Raw genomic sequence first — 27,116 nt, 5'->3', positions numbered from 1 at the left:
TGTATTCACAACTGGGCTGTTTAGTGCAAGAGATCTAGCTTTCACCCTATCTTGACTTTTAACTGTCTTTCCCACTATGTTTAATCATTTCTAGGTTTTGATTAAAGTGAGACATGTGTGACTCTTCCTTCCACTTGAACACTTAGCAGCCTTTGAGGAGTTATTAATTGGCCTAATTTTAACATTGCTGTGTCTAAGGGAATAGGAAAGTCAGAAAAGGAGGGGAAGAGATGAGGGAATGGCCAGTCAGTGGAACAGTCAGAACATACATGACATTTATTGGTATGGTTTGCATTCTTATACGGGTGTGGTTTTTGGCACCTCAAAACAATTGCAATAGTAAAATCACAGATCATCATAATGAATAATAATATTGAAAAAGCTTGAAATATTGCACTAATTACCAATATGTGACTCAGAGAGGTGAGCACACATGAAGTGAGTACATGTCATTGGAAAAACAGTGCTGATAGACTTGATTGATGCAGTGTTGCCACAAACCTTCAATTTATATTAAAAAAATAAAATAAAACTGCAATATCTGCAAAGTGCAATAGAGTGCAATAAAGTATGCCTGTATATTTATGGTTCACAATGTGTTTGAAACATATATACATTATGTCATTGCCTGTTTCTGATTTAAATCCCTGTACTATATATATTGATTTGTAATTACCCATGTTGGCATGGCGGTATTATGAGCCATGATATTTTCAAAATAATTGTTTTATTAGTTTTGATTAAAGAGAAACCTTTCTTTTTAGAATTCCATAACCTTTAAAGGTAAAAATTCTCTCAGCTTAGTGATAGAAATGGAGACACAATCACATTGATATTTCACATGAAAAATTGTCATTCTAGCATTTTTACTCTTTCCTTGAATAGTACCATTTAACCATAATAAATTATCCTCCCCTTTGAATACATATTTTCCTTTGCATTTAGGGTAGGGTAAACTAAAGATTTCTTGTTGACTTTTTTTTTTTAATAGAAAGAATCATTAGCAACTAAATCATCTTAGGATGTTATTTGCCCTCTAAAGTGCTGACCCAAAACTTTTATTTGCAATGCCATACTAACTTACATCGTCTTTGAAAGGAATTCTCTGTTCAATAATTGACAAGAATTCTCTGGGGGGATAAAATATAAATTGATGTTTTAAAAAAATGAAAAGTAAGCCAGAAACATTAGAGGTAAGGGATCAACTGCAATTTCTGATTTGATTTCCTAGCACCTAATTTCTATTTCTAGGCATGTGCAAACATCCCGTCCTAGTCTTAACATTTTATCCTTATGTGCTATTTGTAATGAGGCACAGTAAGAATTTAGGTGACTTTTGATTTATGAGGTGCTCTATATATGTTCATAATGATCTTTAAGTAAGCAGCATAAGTATAACACTTTCTGTAGTGTCTGGTAATATATTGTTGACAATGAGTGACGGAAGATACTGATTTAGATTACTTAAAAAGAACCTACATACTTTGAGTTTAGTCGAAATTTTTACACCCACACATACTGATAGTATATGGAGGAAACAAAGTTTCCTACATATGCATGTACATAGGTCTTTAGACTTTATCTATATTTATACACTTATTTTTATCTCATGAATTAAAATCAGATGAACACATATATAATTTACCAATTTCTTAGTCTATTTGCACTGCTATAACAAAATAACACAGACTGGATAATTGATACACAATTGAAATGTATTTTTCACGTTTCTGAAGGCTGGAAAGTCCAAGATAAAGGTGCCGGTAGGTTCATGTCTCTTGAGGGCTGCTCCCTGTTTCCAAGATAGTCCCTTGTTGAGTAGCCTCTGAAGAGAATTGTCCTCACATGGCCACAGAGAGGTAAGGAAGGGATTTACTCTCTCAAGCCCTTTAATAGGATGCTGATCTCATACATACAAGCCCACTCTTATGACTTAATCACCTGCTAAAGGCCCCACCTTTGAGTAGTATAAAATTGGTGATTATTTTTCAATATAATGAATTTTAGGGCCGGGCGCGGTGGCTCAAGCCTGTAATCCCAGCACTTTGGGAGGCCGAGACGGGCGGATCACGAGGTCAGGAGATCAAGACCATCCTGGCTAACATGGTGAAACCCCGTCTCTACTAAAAAAAATACAAAAAACTAGCCGGGCGACCTGGCGGGCGCCTGTAGTCCCAGCTACTTGGGAGGCTGAGCCAGGAGAATGGCGTGAACCCGGGAAGTGGAGCTTGCAGTGAGCTGAGATCCGGCCACTGCACTCCAGCCTGGGCGACAGAGCGAGACTCCGTCTCAAAAAAAAAAAAAAAAAAAAAAAAAAAACAATCAATATAATGAATTTTAGAGGACACATTCAAACCACAGAAACCAAAATGGTAAGATTCAGTTGAAAATTCACTGTCTCCGTAGATCTGAGGGTCTTTACTGAGCAATCTAGCAAATATTGATATTTCATGTAGAAATTATGTTATAATACTTTGTCTTTACCCTGAATTTTATTAATACATTTTTATAATCAAATCCGCACAATTTAGAACATATTCATATACTGTGTGCTGTAATTTTTTTCAAACATATATTGTCTGTGCCTAGTTCATTTGAAGCACCTTACATAATTGAAACTCAAAGTCGCTGTGCTGGTATGCAGTAGGTGGTCGGGAAGTGAAAAGAATCTCTTTTAAGTTATTTATTTTCACTACTATATTAAAGTGTAAAGGCAAGGGAAACACTTTAATACATTTTGTAAAACTAAAATACTGAACATAGTAATTGAAGTGCCATATAGTTTGGCTAGAAATAGATCCACTTACAGATAAAAATTTGATATATTGCTATTTTAATATATAATAAATAGGAATTATGTGTCTATAATAAAAAGAAAGGATATCCAATAACTGGCTAAAGGATAAGTGTCCAAAAAAATAAAATTTATGCCACCATAATCCATTCACTAAGTAGTTAAAATACTTGAATATTTGTGTACTGCTGAATGTCAAAATTTAGGAAGCAGAGAAAACACAAAGAAGAAATAAACTTCAGGGAAGAAAGAAATAAAAAATTGAGACATAATTTTCAGCAAATACGAAAAACTGTGTAAATCTTCATTACTTAATGTATTCATAAATACTGGAATATGTTAAAACCCAGAAGATAAATGGACAAAGACACGAAGTGATAATTATGAAAAACGTAACTATGTAACTCCTCTTGTATTTCACATTTTCTCTACAGAACCTATTAGTAAGAATGAATCTAAAACATAAAGAAAGTTATAGGGATGTTTGCTTCAACATTATTTAAAATGGTCATATCCCAAACACCTGGGGGCCCATCAGTAGATAAATACTCAGGTAAATTATGGTACACACAGACTAATATGTAACCACTACAAATATGGACCATGTAAGATCATGGCAACATGTTTACTGTTCAATGAAAAGTCATCGTTTAAAACAGGGAAAATAGTATAATTATAGCAAGGCAAAAGTAGAACACTCATGAAAAAACAATGAAAGTAAGTACTTCAAAATTATAAAGTGATTTGCATTATGAAGAAGAGACTGTTAGTATTTTTTTCTCATGTTTCTAGTCCTCAAATTTACTGTTACATGAACACTGCCTTTCAAACGTGAAAAAAAGTTTAAGGTATAAAAAGAAGAAGAAGAAAATGTGCTTCTTTAGCTAGAAATACTCTAAGTACATTTTGCATTTTTTTCAGCAGTAGTTTCATCCATTTTACTAGTTATTATTTTTCTTTTATTAAGACAAAGAATATTCAATGGGGGGCAAATGCAAGCATCTGTCTGGTTCTCAGGATTCCTACAGCTCTTAAATTATAAACTGAGCACTTATACTATATATAAGGCAAAAATAGTTTAAAAGGAAAATTAATTCTAACTGCATTTTACCAGTAAAATATAAAATATGGATGAGTGTAAAAATCAAAATAAATGAAGAAATACGTCAGTCATAAAATTTCACCTTGGTGTTTCAACTCAGGGAATTCCTAGGGAGAAAAGAGTGACCTCCTGACTCCATAGGAGGTATAATAAGTGCATGACCAGAGACTGCTGAAACCAATAAAAATAACCGTCAACCCACCACATGTCTTTGTAATCACTCCATATTATGATTTCCCTTGCACTATAAAATAGACTAAATATAGGAGAGTTCAAGAAAAAATTGATTTAAAAAATATGGCTTTTTTTCTGATTAGATTTCATAATTTGCCAGAGACAAAATATCTCTACACTTCTTTGTCATACCAATCAACCTTGAGATATTCACCTTTCAGCATGTAAGTCTAAATTTAAATAGTCAGTATTCATCATTGCCGTTAGTTATTGTAAAGTATAGCTTATTTCTCTCATTGGAAACAAAGTACATTTCTTATCTGACCTCTGTGATTCTTAAACAATATTCATTTGAAAAGCTTGTAGACACTACTGCAGAGTGAAAATATCTACCTTTCTTATTTTCAGTACTTGATCACAGTAAAAAATGCTTTTATTTGGGGGGAATTCTAGCTATATTTCTTGGATCACAGTGATTCTAGAATCCTAAAGAGTTCAGAATTTAGATTGCATGTCTTTTCTTTTTCAACTTCTTTCACTTTTGTAGCTAAACACTTGATCATAATGACTCAGTCCAAAATAAATATGAACCTATTATTTTTAGTGATCATGAAAACAAATGCTTGGTGAATTTTTTTCTAAAACATCAAAAAAATTTAAATTTTAGAATTGCAAGAAGTCATGGAAAATATTATCTAATTCTCACTCTTCACCTCACTAAAATTTTGAAAACTATATGTGATGTTCTAAAGGGACACAGCTAATTAGAGGCAGAGTTCCAATAGAAAACCTAAGTCTCTTGATTCATTTCCAATGCTTTAACCAATATATTATGTTGCTATTTAGGATAGTTTAAATTCTAATTTTCCATGGTTAGTTTTAAAATACAATCATTTTTAAAATATACTAGTAAAACAGTTTTTGCTTTCTAAAAAAAACAGCTCTAAAAGGGATCTTTTCAAGCATTATTATTATTTTAATAGCTGTTTATTAAAACCATCAATCTGTATTAGTAAAATTTTCACTCAGAAAATTTGACTACAACAAAAATAACACTAAAAGAAAACCACTTCTACGATTACTATCATCACTTAAATATGGATCCTTTTCAAGAAATAAAATTATAAACTTTAATTGAAACTTTCTAAATTACTTCTAACTGATCTTCTAATTATATCCCATTCCTTAAAATAATGCAGATATTTAGCACCAATAGGAAATGCTTGTAGTGACAGTGAAACATGGTTTATATGAATCACCCATATAATGCACATAATAAAATCTTTGTGAATCACAATGTTCCCTTTATTCTATTCCCAAGTCTCTCAATTATAGGCATATCTGGAGCTACTAGTCCAAATATAATTGATGTAATAATAGATAGCTTAAAGCACAGTGAGATACAGTCATCCCTCAGTATCTGTGGAGAATGGGTTCCAGGACCCCAGAGATACCAAAATCCCCAGATGCTCAAATCCATTATACAAAATGCTGTAGTATTTGCATATAACCTAAGCATATCCTCCGTTATACTTTAAATCATCCCTAGATTACTTATAATACCTAATATAATATAAATGCTATATCAGTAGTTGTTATACTATAATTTTAAAAATATTTTTATTGTTGTATTATTATTTTTTATTGTTCTTTGTTCCCGATAAATTTGATTGGCCATTGGTTGAATTGTCAATGTATAACCTGTGGGTATGGAACTTGCAGATACAGAGGCCAACTATTCTGAAGTGCTTTTAAAACATCATAAACTAAATAGCAATAAGCATATTTTTCATGTTATGTTCATATAAATACATGCCAATTTTTTGAATATATAATAAATATCACATTTTATTAATACGAATATTTTATGTCCCAAAACTTCTATATATAAACCAGGGAAAGTTTATCATGATGTATTTTTTTCCTAACATTATGTATTTACATCTTTTTTGAGTGTTGAAGAAGACATTAAAATGTTTAGGAGTATTTAAACTCTGCAATATCCCAGTAAAAATGAAAGCTCGGAGGTTTTCGTTTTGTTACCTTTATTGTCATTTGAATATGGACTATTGACAGCTCACCATTTACAAGACATGCACAAAGACAGATGTATTATAATTAAGCTGTTAATTAATCACTTTGGCTGGAGATTTTCTGTTATTAGAGTAGAATACTACATTTCAAACCAGCTATACAAGTTTTTTGTTTGTATTCACTATCTCCATGTAGAATAATTTGAAATGAAAATTGAAGGCTTCTAATTTTATGCAGAGTGACAGCTATGTATTTCCATAAATGTATGACCATTTTGACATGAAACTGTTATTTCTCATCTGAAGTCATAATTGTTCAGCATGAAAGTGGACCATGAGAATGAATAATAATAATAATTTGCCTTTTTGAGATCATGGCATTAATAAGCATAATTTTCAGAGCTGCATATAAGCAAAAGGAGCTTTGCCTGTAGACAGTATGACAAGACGGTTATTGGGAGGAGGGTATGTGAATTGCCCACCTTTGCAGCCATCTTGCCTTTCTGACCTTTCTTTCTGCATAGCTGTAGCTTCTAGCCAGCTACCTTCCACTGCTTTACTAGAAACAGTGACAAAGAGAGCACAATAGAGGCAAGTGTACGAATTCCAAGGAGTTAATACCTTTTACTACATAGCTCAATGGCATGACCATTTAGCTGTGACATGTCATTTTTAAGGTAGTCTGTTTCCTTTTAAAAGAATCCATTTGTCAAGAAGTAAAAAGGGGTTTTGTTGTTGTTAAATGATGTTTTAAAATCCTGTCCAATTTATGTTAAAGAAAGTACCTATGGAGGTTGAGACTGAAAGACAGTGATACATGAAAAGGAATAAAAGAACACGGCAAACATAAGGTCTGGCAACGACCATGATAGTTGTTTGCCTGCCAACAGCAATAATAAGGACTAGTTGTACTGGTTGAGAAAGCTGCTTAATTCAGATGCATCCAAAAAAAATATGCATCCTTCAAAAGAGATACGGTGCATACATTTATACTTTTAAAAACACCACCATGAACTTCAATATTTAATGACTCAAAGAAAACATTTAAATTCTTCAAGATTACAGACATAATAAAGAATGCAATAAATTGTCGGAATTGGTAGAGATTTTGCCAAACATAAGGGCTTACTTTTTTCTGTATGCATGAGGGTGTGTGTGTGTACACGCGTGTGCACACACGTGTGTGTATTTAATTAGGTAAAATTATGTAAGTTCATTTAGGCTCTGCAGATTTTCTGATGACCCAGTAATCATTTTCAGTTATCACACTTAGCTGTTAAGACCAATGAATAGAAATCTGAAACCAAAAGCCATTCCCTTTAAAATTCTACATGCATTAACTTGGGTTGTAGGAGGAAAATCCCTTATAAAACTGAAGGTATTACCATTAACACAGAGAACTGTCTTTCAGGTGTTCAGATAATAATTCTGACTCTAATTTCTAGGACCTGTCCCTTCAGTTGTTTTGCAGCTAATGGTCAGAGGTTTGTTCAGAACCACCCACACACACTTGTGTAGTCCCTGGGTGACCAACAGAATGCATTTATGAGAAGGCTGCTTGGGCCGGAGACTGCAGTGTGTGCCTTTGGTACAGAGATTCTTTGGTGCAAAATCTAACTGGCCTTTATAGATATTGCATTAGCATCGTGCACAAAATGTTCAACTGCCTTACTCTTGCACCCTTTTCCCTGACCTCAAATGAATGTTTTCTGAAGATATAAATGTGTGAAAGGTGGTCATTTATATAAACCTGGAGAAATACAAGGAGATAGCATTGAAAGAAAATTGTTATTGCACTCTGATCTTGAAGGAAAATTGATTTATTATTATGAAATAACAAAGTACTCTTAAGGCTAAAACCTTTTTTGCCCTACTTCAACCTGACGAAAAGGTTTACTTCCTAGTTATAAACCCATCCAAAGCGTGGTCTCTAATGGAAAAATCCGAGAGCTCCTTCACACATGGCAATAGGAGCCAGTGCTCTAATAAAAGTCTTCATTAAAATATGGTTGAAATCTATGTGCCATGGCAATTCTCAGCTACAAATTGAAAAAGAATTGGTTGCACCTGTAATGAGAGTTCAATTAAGTGATCTTGGAAAAAAGCTAGAAGGAAATTAAATATTGAATCCTTCATCATTGAGTGTTTATCTTGAAGGGAATAATGTATGGACTGAAGACAAGTGGAGATCAGCAGATATAACCTCTCCCGTGTTTATTCTTTATGGTGAAGTAGCTTGCTCTTATTCAAGCAAGCCACTTCTCTATCCACGTTTATTTCTGTGATAAAATAGGATAATACAAACCACATGGTTTACTACAACATAGAGATGTCATACAGGTTGACAGGTAATGACAGCAGAGCACTTTGGACACAATGCTAATATTGTGCACTGCTCATTATTTGAATTATTGATCATGTGCAATGGCCTAAATTATCAAAATAGCAAATATATAGCCTGATCTCTCAGTTCCCAAGTGGAAAGATTATGGGCTGATAATAATAACTCCTTAGATTCTCTTTAACCTAATGTGGTATTTTGTCAGATTTTCAAGCTACCTGCATAGTCAGAAAATCATTTTAGATATTTAGGCAGCAAAAACCTCTTCACAGTACTGCATCTGGCAAGATGCCATCCTAAAATAGTTCCTCTTTTCCATATGTGTTATGCCCTTTGCCCAGTCTACCTCCCTTCCCCTTATGCCTAGGTTGGCCTTTATTCCTTCTTCTAAAGTTTCCAAACCCATGTTTTCCTAGCTGAACCATCCACAAATCTTAAACATTGAGGATGATTTACTCCTGGCCAATGTCCAGGGCCATTTGCCAACCTCCCCAGCAGAATTCTAAAACTTACCAAGGCAGTGGATATGAGTGGCCACCGCTGAGGGATCCTTGGGACACTTCTCAAATCCAACATAATCAAATTTAGAAAGGTTGGATCTTTCTCATACCCTGTGCTCAAAAGAAATCTAATTATACAGGAAACTCTCCAGCTCTGTCCTAATCAAGTCACAATAATGCCCATCATGCAGAAAAGACAAAATTGCTTCTAACACACTGCCTCGCACCTTGTGGTGAGTAATAAATACTTGATGAATGAATATGCAAGAAAGTGCACTAAATGGCAAAAAGTGTATTCCATAGCCAAGGTCACAGCAATTATGTTTCTAGAAGCAGGAGTCACAGGAAAATAACAATCACCTGAATTACTGTTCTACTTAAGCACATCATTGAAATGGTTTTGTATGTCATGGAATCCTGATACGTGAGAGAAATCATCTATCTTTACAAGCATTTACTCCTGTTAAGTACATATTATGTCATTAAAACAGAAAGAGTTTGTCACGTATATGTAAGGTTTTTTTTTTTTTTTTTTTTTTTTTTTTTTTTTTTTTTTTTTTTTTTTGCATTTCCCTTATTTTTATGTATTTTTATGTTAGATCGTTTGTCCTGCTTGGGCCTGTGAAAACTTATTACTTTATAAGTCTCTATGTCATATCCTCCAATAGATCCTGGCATCTCTGTTCCGTTTTTACTTTATGCAAGTTCTTTTTCAGGACCTTCCTAAATGTAGGTTGGGAGGAACAAAACATTATTAAGATTTTCCTATATATGTTTTATATACATCATTTTCCTTTTAACTTTCACAATAGCCCTGTAAGGTAAGGATCAGTAGCCCCAATTTACAGATAAGAAAACTGAGTCTCAGAAAGTGGATCACTTCCTGCAGGCTAATATGTGTCAGCATCATATTCAGAACTAGGAAGAGAAGGCAACCTAAAAAAAAAAAAAAAAGACAGTTAAGAAATGAGGAATAAGAGATTATATTAAACTAACATTGTTTTTAACACTACCTACTGGAACACTGCCATGATATCCAATTGCCAGACGCTTGTGGGGCTTCCATCCAGCTCTATATACAAGTTGTGATTCAGGAGTCACAGGGCAGGAAAATGTGAGGACACAGAGGAAGCTGACTGCAGCAGGTAGATGAGAAGAGGAAGTAAGGCATGCCAGAGAGGCACCATTATAACCCCACAGTTGGGTTTTAACCTGACTTGGAAGCTATGTTGTCCTTGACAGCCATTGCAGTAGGTGGCAATATTGCACTACCTTGGAGACTTGGGGAAGCCTTTTTCCCCTTTTTTTAATATCTAAAATTAATCTGTATTATAACTATGCATCTTCTGAACCCTTGCCTCTTGTATACCTGCTAATTACATTAATACTTGAGCCAGCAAGAGACTCAGACAGAAAACAGGTATCTCCTATCCGCACTTTTCTGAGAAATCAGGCCCAGAAAATCAGGGACCCTCTCATAGGCACCTCAAACCCAACATATCTCAAATTGAACATGTTTCCAACTTCTAGCTACCCATCCCTCTTTTTATGACCTTCCTAACTAAAGACATTCTTCCGTCTAGTCACCCAAGCCAGAAATCTGTATGTCAGCTATGGGAAGGCAATGACATGTGGTGGTTAAGAGCATAGCTTTTGAAGTAAGTTGATTCTGAGTTCAGTCACCAAGGTTTAGATTTCAGCTCTGATACTAAAATTGTGACTTTGAGAAAGTTACTTTACCTTTTGAAGTCTCAGTTTTTTAATCAATAAAATGGTTGTATCAATCATCCCTTTCTCATAGCACTGTTGTACGGGCCATATGATATAATCCAAGTAAAGTGTTTAATAAAATAGCACGCAGGTATTAAGACATAGGAAAAATTAGCTACACTGATGATCATGATGATTAATGATGATACTTGACTTTTTCCTCAACCATCCTTCACCCTAAAGGTCATCAAAGCCTGCACATTCTAACCAAATACTTTCAGATCTTCAACTTATGTCTATCACTTTGTCTTAGGCCCTAATTAATTTTTTGCATAATTATTATTGTATGGGCTCCAAACCTGTTTTTATTCTTTTTTACCTCCTACTTAACTCACCTCCCTTTGTCTTTTGTGTTGCCCCAGAAGCATAAATACAATTTTGTTTTCCTCTGCTTAAAATTCTGTGGTAGCTTGCCTATTATTTATAAATTCCAAACTCCTTTTTATGTCATAGCACGTCTTGCATGTGTGGACCCTGAATACTTACGTTACAACATCTTTGGCCTCCTGCTATTCACATCCTTTATTCCCATTCACCTATTCATGCCTTTTTTGTGACAGTAATTCTACCTGAAATGTCCTGCCAGTTTGTCCAACTTTCACACTTTACCTTACTCACTATTTCAAACCCAATGAAGCACATTCACCTCCTCTTTCCTGCCATCCCTTGGGGTGAGCTGGCTGCTCTCTCTTTTATACAAGTTGGGCTTGGTATAGACTTCCATTATAGCACTTATCACAGGGTGTTACAATTATCATCATCATCATCATCATCATCATCATCATCATCATCTAGTTAGTGTAGTCCTACTAAAGGCCAACATCAAACACACTACCTAGCAAAAACCTAGGTCGTACCAATGAAGCACCGTGACTTACCAAGAGGTAAAAGGAAGGCAACCAAGCTAATTGCCAGGCATAATTCATCTCCAGAGACTCAAGTTGATAGGAAAAGAATAATTACTGGAAGCTTGCAAGTCTCCTCAGGTGGAGAAAGGAGTCTCTAAGTCATTCATTCTCCTGTATGATTTACATAAATTGAGTCTTGCTTTTCTTTGATATTTATTAAAGATACAGTCTCATAGATACTTCAGAGTCATATAGTAAATGAGTGTTCCATTGTTTCCATACCAATTACCTCAAACTTAAACATTTTTAAATGTTTAAAATAACAAATTTCTTTTCTTTTCTTTCTTTCTTTTATTTATTTGTTTGTTTATTTATTTATTTATTTATTTTGAGGTGGAGATTTGCTCTTTTTGCCCAGGTTGGAGTGCAATGGCACATTCTTGGTTCACTGCAACCTCTGCCTCCCAGGTTCAAGTGATTCTCCTGTCTCAGCCTCCCAATTAGCTGCGATTACAGGCGTGGGCCACCACGCCTGGCTAATTTTGTAATTTTAGTAGAGACGGTTTCACCACGTTGGTCAGGCTGGTCTCGAACTCCTGAGCTCAAGTAATCCACCCACCTCGGCCTCCCAAAGTACCGGGATTACAGGCATGAGCCCCCACACCCAGCCAATACATTTATTTTCTTATAATTAAATAGTTAAAAAGTCTGACACAGGTATCACTGGGCTAAAATCAGTGTATCACAAAGACTGCATTTCTTACCACAAGTTCCAGGGAGAATCTGTTTCCTTGCTTTTTGCTGGGGGGAGTTGTTGATCTAATTCAGTTTCTTGTAGTTGTACTACTGAGGAGAGTCCCCATCTTCTAGAGGCCTCCCACATTCACTTTGTATCCTTCCTGCCTCCTCTTTCCTCTTGCATCTTTCTGAACACAGTCCTTTTAAGGACTGATGTGATTAGACTTGATCCATCTGAGTACCACATCCGTAAAGTCCCTTTTTCTATGTAAGGTAATATAGTCACAGGTTCTTGGGAGGCTACTTCATGATTTTATTACAAAGGCATCAAGATGCTGGCAGGTGATGATCTCTACCAGGATTGCCCGGAAAGGAAAGCAATGAAACTGAAACTTGGGTAATCTTACTGTGAGGCAACAAGAGTCCAAAATATGGTAAAGATTTTTAAAATATGTCCTTGCAGACACCATGTAACAGGGTACTCAGAGAATTCAATCTGAATGGAGACACTCAACTTCCCAGTGTCAGAGAGACTTTTATTCTATGTTACCAGGAGCCTCCCAGCTTCTAGAAGGACCAGAGACCAGTAATCATTTGGTTCTTTGAATGATAGATTAATTTTCCCCAAAGAAGACTCCCAGAGAAGGAAAATCTGCCAGCTTCCAAAATTTTTTTTTTTTTTTTTTTTTTGAGACAGTCACTCTGGTGCCCAGGCAATGGCATGGTCTCAGCTCACTGCAACCTCTGCCTCCTGGGTTCAAGCGATTCTCCTGCTTCAGCCTCCCAAGTAGCTATGATTATAGGCATGCGCCCCCACACATGGCTAATTTTTGAATTTTAAGTAGAGATGGGTTTTGCCATGTTGGTCAGGCTGGTCTCAAACTTCTGACCTCAGGTGATCTGCCTGCCTCGGCCTCCCAAAGAGCTGGGATTACAGGCGTGAGGCACCACACCTGGCCTTACCGCACCTGGCCTCAATGACTATACTTTTCCTATCAACTTGAGTCTCTGGAGATGAATTATGCCTGGCAATTAGCTTGGTTGCCTTCCTTTTACCTCTTGGTAAGTCACCATGCTCCATTGGTTCCACTCAGATTTCTGCTAGGTAGTGTGCTTGATTTTGGCCTCTAGTAGGAATACACTAGCTATGTGATGATGATAATGATGATTATAATGGCAACATCCTTTGATAAGTGCTTATTTCTTAATCTGTTTCCAGTTTCCCAAAAGATCTGCTTTGTGAAGTCCCCATGGGGGAACCATTCTGTCTATCATACATAGGACCAAATAATTACTGTCCAGCTGATCCTTCTGTGAGCTGGGAGAATTCTGATAATGTAGAATAAAAGTCTCTCTGGTTCTGGGAAGTAGAGTCTCTCCTTTCAGATTGAGTTCTCTGAGCACCCTGTTGTGCAGTGTCTGTGAAAACGCTAGAAATAGACTTGCATTTCTATGGTAGCAGTTTTAAAATTGCTTGGGTGAGTTCTTCATGCCCTGGGAAGGCATTTTACTTTCATAGTATTTATGACCTTATTTGACATTTGTTAGTTTGATCCTACAAAATATGAACATCTGGAGCAAAGTTGGTATATGCTTTATTAGCATATATTCTCTGACATTACCTATGCTTTTTCATTCTCTTCTTCATCCCAGTCTCTGGTCACAGTTCTCATTCATACCATAGATGCTGACATGCTTCATTATAAGATGCCAGCCAGCCCTGAAATCTCCAGCTCTCTCAATGCCACCTCCTTATCTAGCGCCACTCCCATCCACTCTTCTCACCCAATCACCTTTCCCTCAACTAGAGACCTGGACACTCAATTATCATTTCATTCACATAAATAGTCTCTTCCCTGCCACACTCATTGTTCCTTTTCCTTGAACTTGACTGTCAATTAGTGATCACAAACTGCCCTGATTACCACACTTACTACTAAACACATCCCTCAACCCTTCACTACACACTACTTTTGTTTCTTATTCAACCTGTTTCCAGGGTCCCAAAAGATGTTCTTTGTCAGAACCAATGTTCTTTCATCCAGAAGTAAGTATCTTTCTTCCCTTTCAAATTTAGCTACTTTCTTCTTCAAACTCTCTATTCCACTGATCCCATGATTGTTTACATATTATTAAAATCTTCACCACATTTTTTACTCTTTTGCTGCGCAATAAGATTCCCCAAGATTCACTTTCACTGATTTTCTTTCCAGGCAATCCCTCTAGAGATCATCACCTGACTAGCATCTTGATGCCTCTGCAATAAAATCATAAAATATCTACTATCTTCCCAAATATCCATCCCATTAAATTAAGGTAGTAAATTTGGTGTCTTCCCTTGAAGAGGACATTGGCATATTGCTGTTGCCTTGTTTAGTTCCTATAAATATATCATTCAATAAACAACCTGCACTGAAGTCCTCTGCAGTTTTGTGGAAACAGAAATTGAGATCCAAATATGAATAGCTCAGGTTAAATGAGTTGTTGAGCTACTAAGACTATAGTCTCAGTCACCAGTAGGCATGGCTTATCCCAATATAAGCAATTTTACTTTTGGAGTAAAATCCAATGACAATTTACATTTGGATCTCATTATGTCTAGGTTAGGTAAAATGTTATACTGATACCCTCATTTGGATGTAAAACAAATAAAGCATTCTTGTTCTAACTAGCGAAGGCAAGATAAACAACAGATATCTTGTAAGAGGAAAGTCCTGTTCACTGAACCAGATAAGCTTTAGGGACTCAATTCTACAAGTAAGCCATAGATTTCTTCTCTCTTTGTCATGAACATCTACCACTCATGTTACAAATCAATGCTAATAGAATAGCATGGTGTTCTTGCCCCCTTTAGACAACATGAATCATTGTAATCAATCAGATTTGCATTTGTAAAAGCCATGGTGTACTGTAAAAGTTAACACTGGAAAAATTAAGAATTCAAAAGCCACATGTAAAAGAAATGCTTTTCTAGATTATACTTGAATTATCATGATTCAATGGCAACAACAACAACAAAAATCCTAATAAAAGTTTCTGTCTTGAAAATTAGCTTTCACTGACATTTATAAATGGTAATTTCTCTGCCTAGGCATCTCCCTATTACTTGCATCAATTCTAAATTTTACTCATGTTAAGACTTTTAATTGTAAGTTATCCTGAAGATGTGCTTTAAATCCAACATTTTGCAATCTTTTAATCATTGAGATAATTTCATTTTATTGTGGGAATATACAATATTGCAGAAAGTAAACATAGGATAGAGTTTTGATGTTCAGTTTCTCTTTTAGGTATCAGGAGAAAAATACTGCATTTCTTAGTACCAGGCAGTGAGGTGCTGAAGCCAGCTGATTTTGGCTTTAAAAGGCAAATAGTGTGCATCTCTTCCCATTGTGCATTCAGAGATGTCACTCTGGTTGCTAGAAATCGACCATGGCAAGGTATTCACACCATAGAAATCAGTAAATGCTCCAAATCTCAGGGCTTTTCACCCCAGAGACCTGGTATTAAGCATTAACCAGCATACTACTGGTATTGCATATTAACATACATACAACTTCTATAACAATGTAGTAGCTTCTAGCTCTGGGGAGTCAAATGGACTGATTGTTGTTGTTGTTTTTGGGTGTGTATGTTTTACAGTTAACTAGGGACTTATTCATTTCTGTAGTAAAACTGTCACCATTAACTGTGAATCCTTTTTTAGTAGTAGGGTTGTATGCTACTTTGACAAGGTACCAACTACAAATATTCCCTGTAGTAAATGGAGTATCAGCCACAGGATCAACACACTTTCAAAGAGAGACTTCATAAACTACATTGGATTAAAGCTGTCCCAATGACTTTACACAAACTTTAAAGGAAAAATTGAAATTGTTCTATGGACCATTCAGATAGAGCTTTAAGAGAACACCAAAACAATAGCAACAATAAAAATGAAACTTGATCTGGGTTAAGGAGTTAGAGTGGTTTCAAAGAATAATAAAATTATTTAAAAATGTTAAGTGTTAAAGTAATTCAGGTCAGAGACAGAATGATAAACATGTACATCTCTGGATCTTTTAGCAAAACAATATAAGCAAGCAGCCAATTTTATTCCTTCAACTTTTCCTCCAGTGTACCATTCCCACCTCCATCAAACTGTGTGTTTCTATTAGTTAAGCAAAGGCAGAAAGCTTTAGAGGTTCTGGGGTAAATACATTTTAAAAATCGAAAATGGGGTCTTAGATAGCATAAATTTTGTTGAACTTGATATAGAATCAGAGCAATCAACACATTGAAAGTTCTTCAAACTAGTAAAAAATTTTCGGACTGACTTGCATTAGTAGATTATACTCAATGTTAAGAACAATTTAGAATAAGCATAGAACATTTTTTAATGGAACTTTATCATTGAGAACATAGGTAAACCTTGGCAATTTTTTAAACCACTTCTAGTTAAATTAGTCCAGCTAGATTAAACCAGGGCTGGGCAAACTATGACCAGTAGGCCAAACCTGGCCACCTAGCTGATTTATATAGCCCCTGAGTTAAGAATGATTTTTATACATTTTTAAATGGTTGAGAAAAAAATCAAAAGAGTAGTATTTTTGCCATGTGAAAGTTATAGGAAATCCAAATTTCCATTAATAAAGTTTTATTGGAATATAGTTTCACCCGTTCTTTTACATGTCATCTGTGCTGCTTTCAGGCCACAAATCTGTGTTGAGTAGTTATCAAACATTATATGGCCTACAAAGCCTGAAATATTTCCTATCTGCTACTTTACAGTGTAAGTTTGCTTACCCATGGACTTAATGACACTTATTTTTAATTTGATATTTAAATTCCTTTTCTTTAACTTGAATCAAATTCGAGATCAATAATTTTCTTAAGGATATTAAATAGCTACATGTTAATTATGAAACATGTAAACAAAGAAATAAACGATGCATATGCAATCAACTGAGTTCATAAGAGATAATGTGTTCAGATTTTCCTTTTTCCTTTCAATCATCTCCAGCCAAAGGCTGTTGAGCAGCTGGTGAATCTTCTGCTTCTCCTCCCCAGAACAGAGAGGATAAAAGGGCAAAACTTAGGAGCTATTAAAAAGAGGTTAGCAAAGATAATGCTCAAGACAGAGAAAATAAAAAGAACTTATAAGTATACTGTGTTCTATTTTTGAGTGCTAAAAACATTAATTTGTCAAATGTATACTTTAAAATGTGCCCAAGTTTTATAAACTCTGTTTTGTTACTAATTCATTTTTTAAATACCAAGAACTTCCAATGATTGGAATTAACTGGACCTTCTCAGGACCTGACCGTGACTTTGGGTGCATCTGTTAGAGTAGAGATGTGAATATGCCCTAATATCATTGCCCTGCTGATATGTAAATTTGGGTAACAACCCAGAGGAAAAGAAAGTAATTATTTCCAGATTAAGATTGGCCAAACACAGACAGAAATAGATTTTGAAAACTCATGGATTTTTTTCCATGAATCCCTTTAATTACTTTTCTTACACGATATTATTAAATATGGTTTAGAATAGCTCTATCTCCATCTCTGTTCTTTTTAGGTTTTCATAAGTGTGGGAGCAGAGAAAAAGGGAATTTAACTTACAATTATTAACAGGCAAGATTTACTTAAGATTGTGTGTTCAAAAATCAAATGACTTTGAATTCTTCAGAGTTTGAGGAGAAGACGCTCATGCAAAGTACAAAGATCCAGAGAGAGATCTGTTAACACTGGGATGGTGCAAAATTTATTTTCACCAGTAGAGTAATCTCCTAGGATGTCAGTAAAACAATTAAGGCTTAATTATCATTTGTTCAACATTTTACCCTGATAGAACCTCTGGTAGGGGAGCATGTTCTTTCCTGACACGACAGGAAAGAAAACTAGTAGTTAAGAAATGACGTTTTCAAAGTCACAAAAGTGATAACTAATGTAGCCATGTTTAAGGCCAGGTCCTCTGACTCCAAACTCATGTCTTTTGGAACTACTGTTTAAGAAAACATCACAGAGTTCAAGAAAAGCACCTAAGAATACTCTTAAGACTTTTTTGATTATCTAATTTAAATAACATTTATTTAATGTTATTTGGTCTATAAAAATCTAGAATACAGATTTATTTTTTCTCACGTTCCAAAAAAATCCCTTTGATAGTGTTTGACACGAAATTGAGATTAAGAAAGCGTTAGAAGCTCACATATATATGCACTCCTTGATATTTGCATGTGCTACTTAATCCACTATAGCTGGAGGAAGGAGATGAGGAGTACAATTAATACATAGACATGTTTCTGAAACCAGTAACTAAAAAAATAGAAATATAAACAGAATATTGGAAAAACTAGTATTTTTTTTGGTTGTGTGTGTGTGTTTAAAAACAGTGGCTTGGCATTTCTCTCTATTGCATATTAGATTTGGATAATATAAAATTACACTTAAATCTGTTTACAATCTCATTTTGGAGTTTATTCCATTTGATAGCTGCCACTAAAGAGTATTTCTTATTTTGCTTATTCAGGATATGCGTATTCTGTATGTAAGACTTTGGTATGTGTGATCCTCATTTCTAAGATTCCATACAAAATGATAAAGGATTCTGTTTTGCAAAACTGAAGTATGAAATAGTAATATCTCTCTTTGTGGTACTCAAGACATCCTGATTTGATAATTTCATTTTGGAAACTTTATTGGGAAATGATCTGAATTTACACAGAAGAGTTAATTTCTTTTTCGAAAATAGGCCTTAAAATGCCGTTGAATTTTATTGATTTGCTCTGAGAATCACTGCACTGCCCTTCAAGAAATCTGAGCTGAATTGAAAGGACGTACTGCAGTTGCTGTGTCAGAGTCAGAGCCATTTGTCTCACAACATTACACAGTATATATTGAGACTTCAGATACATTTTGCTTGTCTAAAATACAGCTTTTACATTTAAGTCATTTTAATGGCAAGCTAGTATTAAAACTGACGATTGGATCTTCTGATGTGTATTTTATTATTAGTACTTTGCTTGGCATCCAAAATTTGGTTCCCTACAAAGATAGCCCTTGACAGAATGTTATTTGATTATCCAAATCAGTACTCACATTTTTTCAAGAAACCTTGAAGAAAATTAATTTCCTGCACTCTGCCATATCCCATACTCCTAACTTCTTTGTGCTTGAATACTTTTTCTTTACCTTTTCCAAATCTCATAGTTTTTCTTCTCCTCCTGAATGGGATCCATTAAAAGGAGGTGAGTTCACTTAGAGGTCACAGCTTCTGTCTGTTGTCCTGACCTTTCCATAGGAATACACACATGACTGGCCCATGTCTTATTTCCTCAACTGGTGAGGATTTCAGAATTCACATAGAAATAGCTTATGTTTGACACTGAAAATATGATTTTTCAGAGAGTTTATATAAGAATTTTAAAAATGTTATATCCCAAAGTTACAGGTCAACCTGATTTCATAACAACATTTCATGATAGTTATTCTTACATAGACTTTCTCTCCACAATATGGAATAATTTAAGGTTACATTTATTATTACACATGAACTTTGAGTAACCTGTGGCTACTCAACCCAGTGCTCAAGTTGGCAAGCCTCTGGCAACTATATGTTAATATTTGATTGTGGTTATTTCAACAGACTTTATAGTCTTATTCTTTTTTATTACTTGGAGATAATCATAGAGTAGGCATGGAATAGTGAATTTTGGTTTATTTCTGGGCCAAGAGAGAGCATGATTATAATTATATGAGACTATAACTATTCTGTGAACCCACAGCATTAAATCTAGAGATGATACCAGGAGCATTCATTTAGCAAAAATGAGTTTTGTGAACTACTGTGTGCCAGGCACTGTTTTGATGCTGGAAACAGAGCATCAAAGGGAGGCTTAGTACTTGTATTAAAGAGGTCTCGTGGGGTAAAACAGATAAACACATAAAAGTACCGTGTGTTTACTGCTATAATAAAAATGCTATAGGAATTTGGGGGTTTACCACCCAACTTGGCTTGAGTGTGTCACAGCATTCTATGCAGATGAATGGCACTGTAGAGGTCTGGAAAAGTTTAACGTGAGGAAGAGACTTGTGAAGTAAACAGGGGACAGGTCAGAAAAGGCATTGCATGTTCTGTTAGGAATTTATCCCGGGGAAAAACGGAGAGCATTGACGGGCTTTTTGGAGGGTAATGGCCTTATTAGATCAGATCGGCAGTAATCCAGGAGGAAAACTGGTGACAGGATCTAAGGAAAAGGGATTAGTATGGGGAGGAGAGGATTATCAGGAGAGAGAACAGACCAGACTTGGCTACTGACTGAATGAAGGGAGTGATGGAAATGGAGTACTCAGGGTCAAGAATGGTGTGGACAGATGACGAATGTTTTAACTTTGGTCATATGTGCTATGTTGAAGAATTTTTGCATGGTAAAGATAATTTAATCTTTGTACTTTGATGATCTGAAATACATTTATGTAAAACATAAACATGTTTCTCTCAATTATTTAACAAGTAATGCTCTATACTACTGCATTTACCTATTTGTTACTAGAGGGGACAGATCGAAGCTGCAGATTGGGAAGAGGTGATTAAACAGTGAGAATTATCTATTGGTGAGGCCACGCTTACATATCAAGGTAGCTGTGCTCTAGGTACAGAATATAGAAGAGAAAGTAGGAAGGTATACCTGTGGGCAAGGAACGTCGGAGGGGCTCCTGAAACAATGAAGCGATTGCTGAAAGCTGGGACAGTTAGTCTTCTATTTCAAAGTCTCAAATGAGAGCTGGTGTCAGTCTCAGCCAAATTCCTTGAAATACTGTCATATATTTCAGAGAGCTGTAAGGAGATCTTTTATTACATCCTTTCAAATCCTGATGTGCCCTCTAGAAGGTGGCTTTAAAATACTTGTAGTCTTTTTTCCCCAGCACAGACTCAGAAGACTCTTTTTTTTTTCCATTTCCAAGCAGCTACAAAGTTTACTTTTAAAGTAGAGGTTTACTTTTCTAAGAAATTTTTGAAGGACTCCTGTATGACAGTACAATTTAAACTTTTAAGAACTTCGTAATAGATTCAACTTATAGGACTGTGGGCTGCCAATTTTATTTTATTATTTGGAAAGTCAAACTATCAGTGGCTTCTGGTTTGCATATAAATTCTTTTGGGCTCCTTTTGTTTCATTATTTCATGGCCTTTTTAAAATAAAAGAGGTATATGTAAATATCTCTCTTTCTCATTTTTTAATCTCTCCTTTTATCTCTCCCTTTCCCCTTTCCAATTTCAGTTTAGCAAAAAATTACTCTTGGGCTAGTTACATTTAAGGCATTGTCCTAGCCCTGGAAAGACAAAGAACCGAGGAGGATATCTCTAGGGTGAAGGGGTTAGAATCTCTTTGTCCTGGCTTCTCTCTTCTTAACTTTCACCTCTTTCTATTTTGCTTAATTTTTCTTCCTTTTTTTCCTCCTAAATGAAGTATACTTTTGGGTATATGTGAAAATAAAGTGGTCTTTTTTTTTCATTTGGTTTCAAGTACACAAGCACGAATATGTGATAAATAGGCCCATTGAATGTTCCCATTTCAGTATGGCAGCTAGAGGAGGATATGGAATCATATCTTGAGGGAAATACCCATCCTCATATCTTCAGAATTTCAGGGGAAGAGATACTCATATTTCTTTTCTGGGCCACTTTTTTTTCTAAGAGGGAATGCCTTAGACTAGCTCTGACCACACAAAGATATGTTTGCATTTATGATTCTGCTTGCTGGTCAACAAAGTGATGGTGATAAGATTTGACAGAAAATGCCAACAGATACAGAACAAGAGCAAGTTATTTTCAGGTAGGTAAAGGAAAAGCTTACAATAGCACACAATGATTCCACAAGACTGGTGATATTGCAGTGTTCCCAGTGAGAGGACCAACCTGCCCTGGCTTTCCAGGCCCATAAAGAGCCTGATATTGCTGCTTCTGCCCTCTTCTTGAGGTGAGAATCCTATCAACATTTTGGAAAAGCTCCTCTTTCTAGTTTCATGGGGTTTTAAACCTCTGTGGCTCCTCCTGACAATAAAGTTCTGGCTACCTGCCTGATGCAAAGAATTAGGTAACAATTTCAGTATTTCCCTGTCTGTTTACCTGGGTTCTCTTTCCCATGTGGACTATCCCCATTGCAGAGTGAGGCCTTGGGCCTGCCAGAGGTCTAGTCCCGCAGATTCCAACTTCTGTTAGTTTTTACAGATGAATGGCACTGCAAAGTCTTGTTATTTGTTTATTCTTGTTTTACACAGTTTAAATTTGCAACTTCAGCTGAATTGTTAAAAAGACTCTAGAGTGAGGAGAGCCAAAGAGTCCATATTAGCTTCCAACCCCAATTTGAACTGCCCACTTAAAGCAATACGTTAAGAAAGATTTCAAGGCTTCATACTGGTTCACTGAGAAAGAGCTCTGGTCCATTATGTATTCCACAGACAAGGGAAGGGAATAATGGCATGCATTCCTGACATTTCCCTTTCCTGGTCTAGCACCATCCTAAATCTTTAAGAGAGAAGAGAGACCTCTTCTGTGGCCCTCCCTTCTCTCTTAAAGGGTGGATGTGATAAGAAATACATCACTTGGGGCATTTCAAGCAAGCACAGAAATGTTTGGTGAAAATAACAGAAGACATGGATCCAGCAGCACTTTCCCTAGCAGGTTTGCCTGTATAATTCCAAAAGAAGTCTCAGCGCATAGCCTTTCCTTGAAGCAAAATGTCTGTCACTGAATGGTAGGATTTGTGGGGTTCTGACAACTCTTGTCTAACAGAAATAAAAATCTCTTTCATCAGCTTGTGGGTAGTCTCTGAAATTTAATCACAGGGGATGTATTCCTGTAGTGTACTAGGAGATTGAGCTCTACTGTGTAAACAGAATGTAGAATTAAAGAACTCGGACTGAGAACAGACACAAGGGCAAGGGATTTTAATACTATTGTTTCCTAGTTGAGGAAACAAAGGCAACTTAACCAATAAATTATCTTTAATTTCAAGGGGAAAGAGAACCTGTACTTGTTCACTAGTTACTGTAGATTGTTTTATAGATTAGGAAACTGTAGAGAGTTTAAGTATTGTGTTTAACATCACACAGCTAAGTTAGCGCCACGATCAGAATTTGAATCCAACTTTATCTGGTGCCTAAACCTATGTGCCCTTTGCACTTGATCGCATTGTTCTCTTTCATTAGCGTTTCTTCCATCCATTCTCCTCCCTATCCCATTCACTTACTGTGTGTGTATCTTACTCTACTGAAATCTGATCTCTTCTACTTTGGACCTTAGTAAGATTCTGATAAACTAATTGATGATTTATATTAATAGTTGATGAAACTCAATGCCTGATGACCTTTACTGTGTACCTACTTTGGGATAGTCTCTAAGGATATAAAAGAAATGTCAACCCTGCCCTGAAAAATTCCAGAGTAGCCCTGTGCTTCCATCTATCTAGTCAACCTGTCACATTTTTGTAAAAAAACTTGTGATAAAATTATTGCTACATTTTTTCATCTTTCCCATGATGGAGGCAAAACAGTGGGTGATTCTTTGGGCTATTTCAAATCGACTTTTTCTATAACACTGTATTTATTTCCCTTCTGTCTCCCTTCTTAAATTAGATATTGAAAATGTTAGCCAGGCATAATAGGTGCACCTGTAATTCCAGCTACTCAAGAGACTGACACAGGAGGATCACTTGAGCCTGAGTTCCAGGCTGCAGTGTGCTATGATCGTGCCTATGATTAGCTACTGCACTCCAGCATGGCTAACATAGTGAGACCTCATCTTTAAACAAACAAACAGACAAACAAAAAAAAAAGAAAGAGAGAGAGAAAGAAAGAAAGAAAGAAAGAAAGAAAGAAAGAAAGAAAGAAAGAAAAGAAAAGAAAAGAAAAGAAAAGAAAAGAAAGAAAAGAAAGAAAGAAAGAAAGAAAGAAAGAAAGAAAGAAAGAAAGAAAGAAAGAAAGAAAGAAAAGAAAGAAAGAAAGAGCAAGCCACGTTACTGAGGCTCTCTTTAATTAATAAATGCTTGAAAAGGTCTTTGTAAGCCACAAATAGTTACTAAATAAATTTAAACTATCTACTTCTATGGGTTTGGGCATTTTCCCGCAAGAAACAGTTGAAGATCTTTCCAGTCTCCCAGGCCTGGTAGTCATTAAATCTTAAAGAAGTATAATTGGTGACATGAAATATCCACATCTTATTGTTCCTGGTCAAGCTCAGCAGGCAGGAAAGAGTCAAAAGTCAGGAAGCCTAAAGCTCTGCTTCATTATAAAGAAAGGCCACCACCAGCACTTCTCACATTTCTTTTGGAAAGAATATTTAAGTGTAAGGATATTTTCCCCAGCAATTCCTTGTTATTCATATCAAAATGTTATGTCAAGTTGATTTCCTCTTACCGTGAGGCATCACTTAAAATACCTACCTATAGCTTTGTCCAGTTAGTGGAGAATACTTCATTTGTGGTATTTCTAGGAGTCCAGGATTCTACAGAGAATTTCTTCAGAGTTAAGAACAAGCACTCTACTTCCCCATTTCCCTACATTTCTGTATTAGAGCTGAGTCCTCCTCTCTCTTTTTATCACATGTAGAGAGTTCTTAGGGACTATGAAAGAAATGAGGATCCAGGAGAAGTTGTAAGTTAGATTGCTTTATCTCTCTCTCTCTTTTTTTCTTTTTGACAGAGTCTTGCTCTGTCACACAGTCTGTAGTGCAGTAGCATGATCTCGGCTCACAGCAACCTCTGCATCCCAGGTTCAAGTGATTCTCCTGCTTCAGCCTCCCGAGTAGCTGGGATTACAGGCATGCACCACCATGCCTGGCTAATTTTTGTATTTTTAGTAGAGATGGGGTTTCACCATATTGGCCAAGCTGGTCTCGAACTCCTGACCTCAGGTGATCCACCCACCTCGGCCTCCCAAAATGCAGGGATTACAGGCATGAGCCACTGTGCCCGTTAGATAGCTTTATCTCTTTTACCTTTCAATCTACTATAGAGCTAAAAGAGAAAACAGGACAACTTTTATAAAAATATTAATTACTGCCTGTTAGTTGAAACTCTAAAAATAAGGCACAAATAAGGGACCATTTATACCAACTAAATTGGAAAAATATGTATATTTAAATGGTAATACCTAGGCTAGTTTGATTGCAGTAAAAACATCACACATATCTAGTGGTTCTTAACCCAGAATTGTGCATTAGAACCACCTGGGGAGTTTTTGCAACTTACCAATACCAACCTTCCACCTCAACCTCAAATTCTGAGTAATGGAGTAAAACAAAGGATGCTTTATAAAAGTAATTTTTATAATATCTTTAAATAGCCACACAAAAATGTTTGTGTTTTCAGACCTCACAATCTCACTTGTGGTAAGCTATCTTTAAAAAACTGGAAATTAGGAAAAAGCTGCATGAGAAAAGCTCAGAGTTGTTTATTATTTTTAAAATTTTAAACAGCCTAAATATTGAATGTACAATATAGTAATTTCTATCTCCATCACTCCATACTCACTAATATAACAGCACCTACCTATGCTGGTTTTAAAGTATTTCTAGTGCAGAGTTGACTATGAAATCAGGCATGGTACAGCCTACGTGAAGCAATGTCTATAACTCTAGCGGGACTGGCAAACTCAGGGGCAATTAATATTGATGTAATTGTGGAAATTACGTTAAAAAATAAACACTGCTTGTAAACAACTAGAAGGAAATAGAGAAAAATGAAAATAATTTGGCTTGTTGAGATAATGGCATTGGGTAAGTTATTTTTCTTTCATTTTGAATTCTGTTAACATAATTTTGATGTCCATAAAAACATTTTTAATAGGAACTATTGGCAGGCTAAAGATGTTTTTAGCTTTATTAATTTATCTAAAGATTGAAATGTAGTAACATCAACTGGCCAGACTCAAGTAGCCTAAACCCAGTGTTGTAAGAATCATTAGTCTTTTACTCTCACAAAGTCTCCCTCTCTTCCAGTGAGGTGGGAAAATGGATCATTTTTCCATTACTGGCAAACATTTGTATTAGAACATTGTCTCCCAAGATTAACATTATTCATTTTAAGGAAATAACTAGCGTATGAATTGCATTCTATTAGCTAGTCATTAAGTCAGGAAGTTCTTGCGGAATGATTCAAGGAAAGTCAGATTTGGTTTCGGGGGAGGTTCAGTTAAGATATATTAAAGAAAAAAAAAAAAGCCCAGACAATGGCATTTGGCACCTAGAAGAGAAAAAGCGACTTGAACTTCAGTTTAACCCTGGGCTTAGCCATCTTTTTGATGATACATTTTCCCCAGGGACCTACACTGCAAAACATCCTTTATCAGAGGACTTTCCCAAACAGAAGCATCTCATCCTTCGGGCCTTTCCCTGAAAACAGTTCAATTCAAATAGGGATTTGTGTGTATCCTGTGCCAGGCAGAGTCACAGTCCCTGGTGTCCTAGACCTTACAATTTGAAATGAAGACTCACTTATTCCATTTCCGCTATTGAGCAATCGGTTTGCCTGGAGAAGCTAATGGTTGCTGGGAGATTATATTATTTTCTCACCTTCCAGTGGTTACATTTAAGTACGGACTTCTCAAGGGAAGCTTCGATGCAACCATCCTCCCCACAGCATTTTTGTTTGTTTGTTTTGTTTTTTTGAGACAGAGTCTCGCTTTTGTTGCCCAGGCTGGAGTGCAATGGCACGATCTCGGCTACTGCAACCTCGGTCTCCCGGGTTCAAGTAATTCTCCTGCCTCAGCCCCCGGAGTAGCTGGGATTACAGGCATGCGCCACCACGCCCAGCTAATTTTGTACTTTTAGTA

At 35.9% G+C, this 27,116-nt stretch overlaps 1 protein-coding gene across 7 annotated transcripts in view; it reads left to right on the top strand.

Moving 5' to 3' along the window:
- The window catches only part of NLGN1 (neuroligin 1), an 887,800-nt gene that overhangs the window by 448,220 nt on the left and 412,464 nt on the right, over nt 1–27,116 (top strand). The window lies entirely within an intron of this gene.

The sequence above is a fragment of the Rhinopithecus roxellana genome, chromosome 1 (genome assembly GCF_007565055.1).
Source record: "Rhinopithecus roxellana isolate Shanxi Qingling chromosome 1, ASM756505v1, whole genome shotgun sequence".
NCBI lineage: Eukaryota > Metazoa > Chordata > Mammalia > Primates > Cercopithecidae > Rhinopithecus > Rhinopithecus roxellana.
This window is presented reverse-complemented; position numbering and strand designations above follow the sequence as displayed.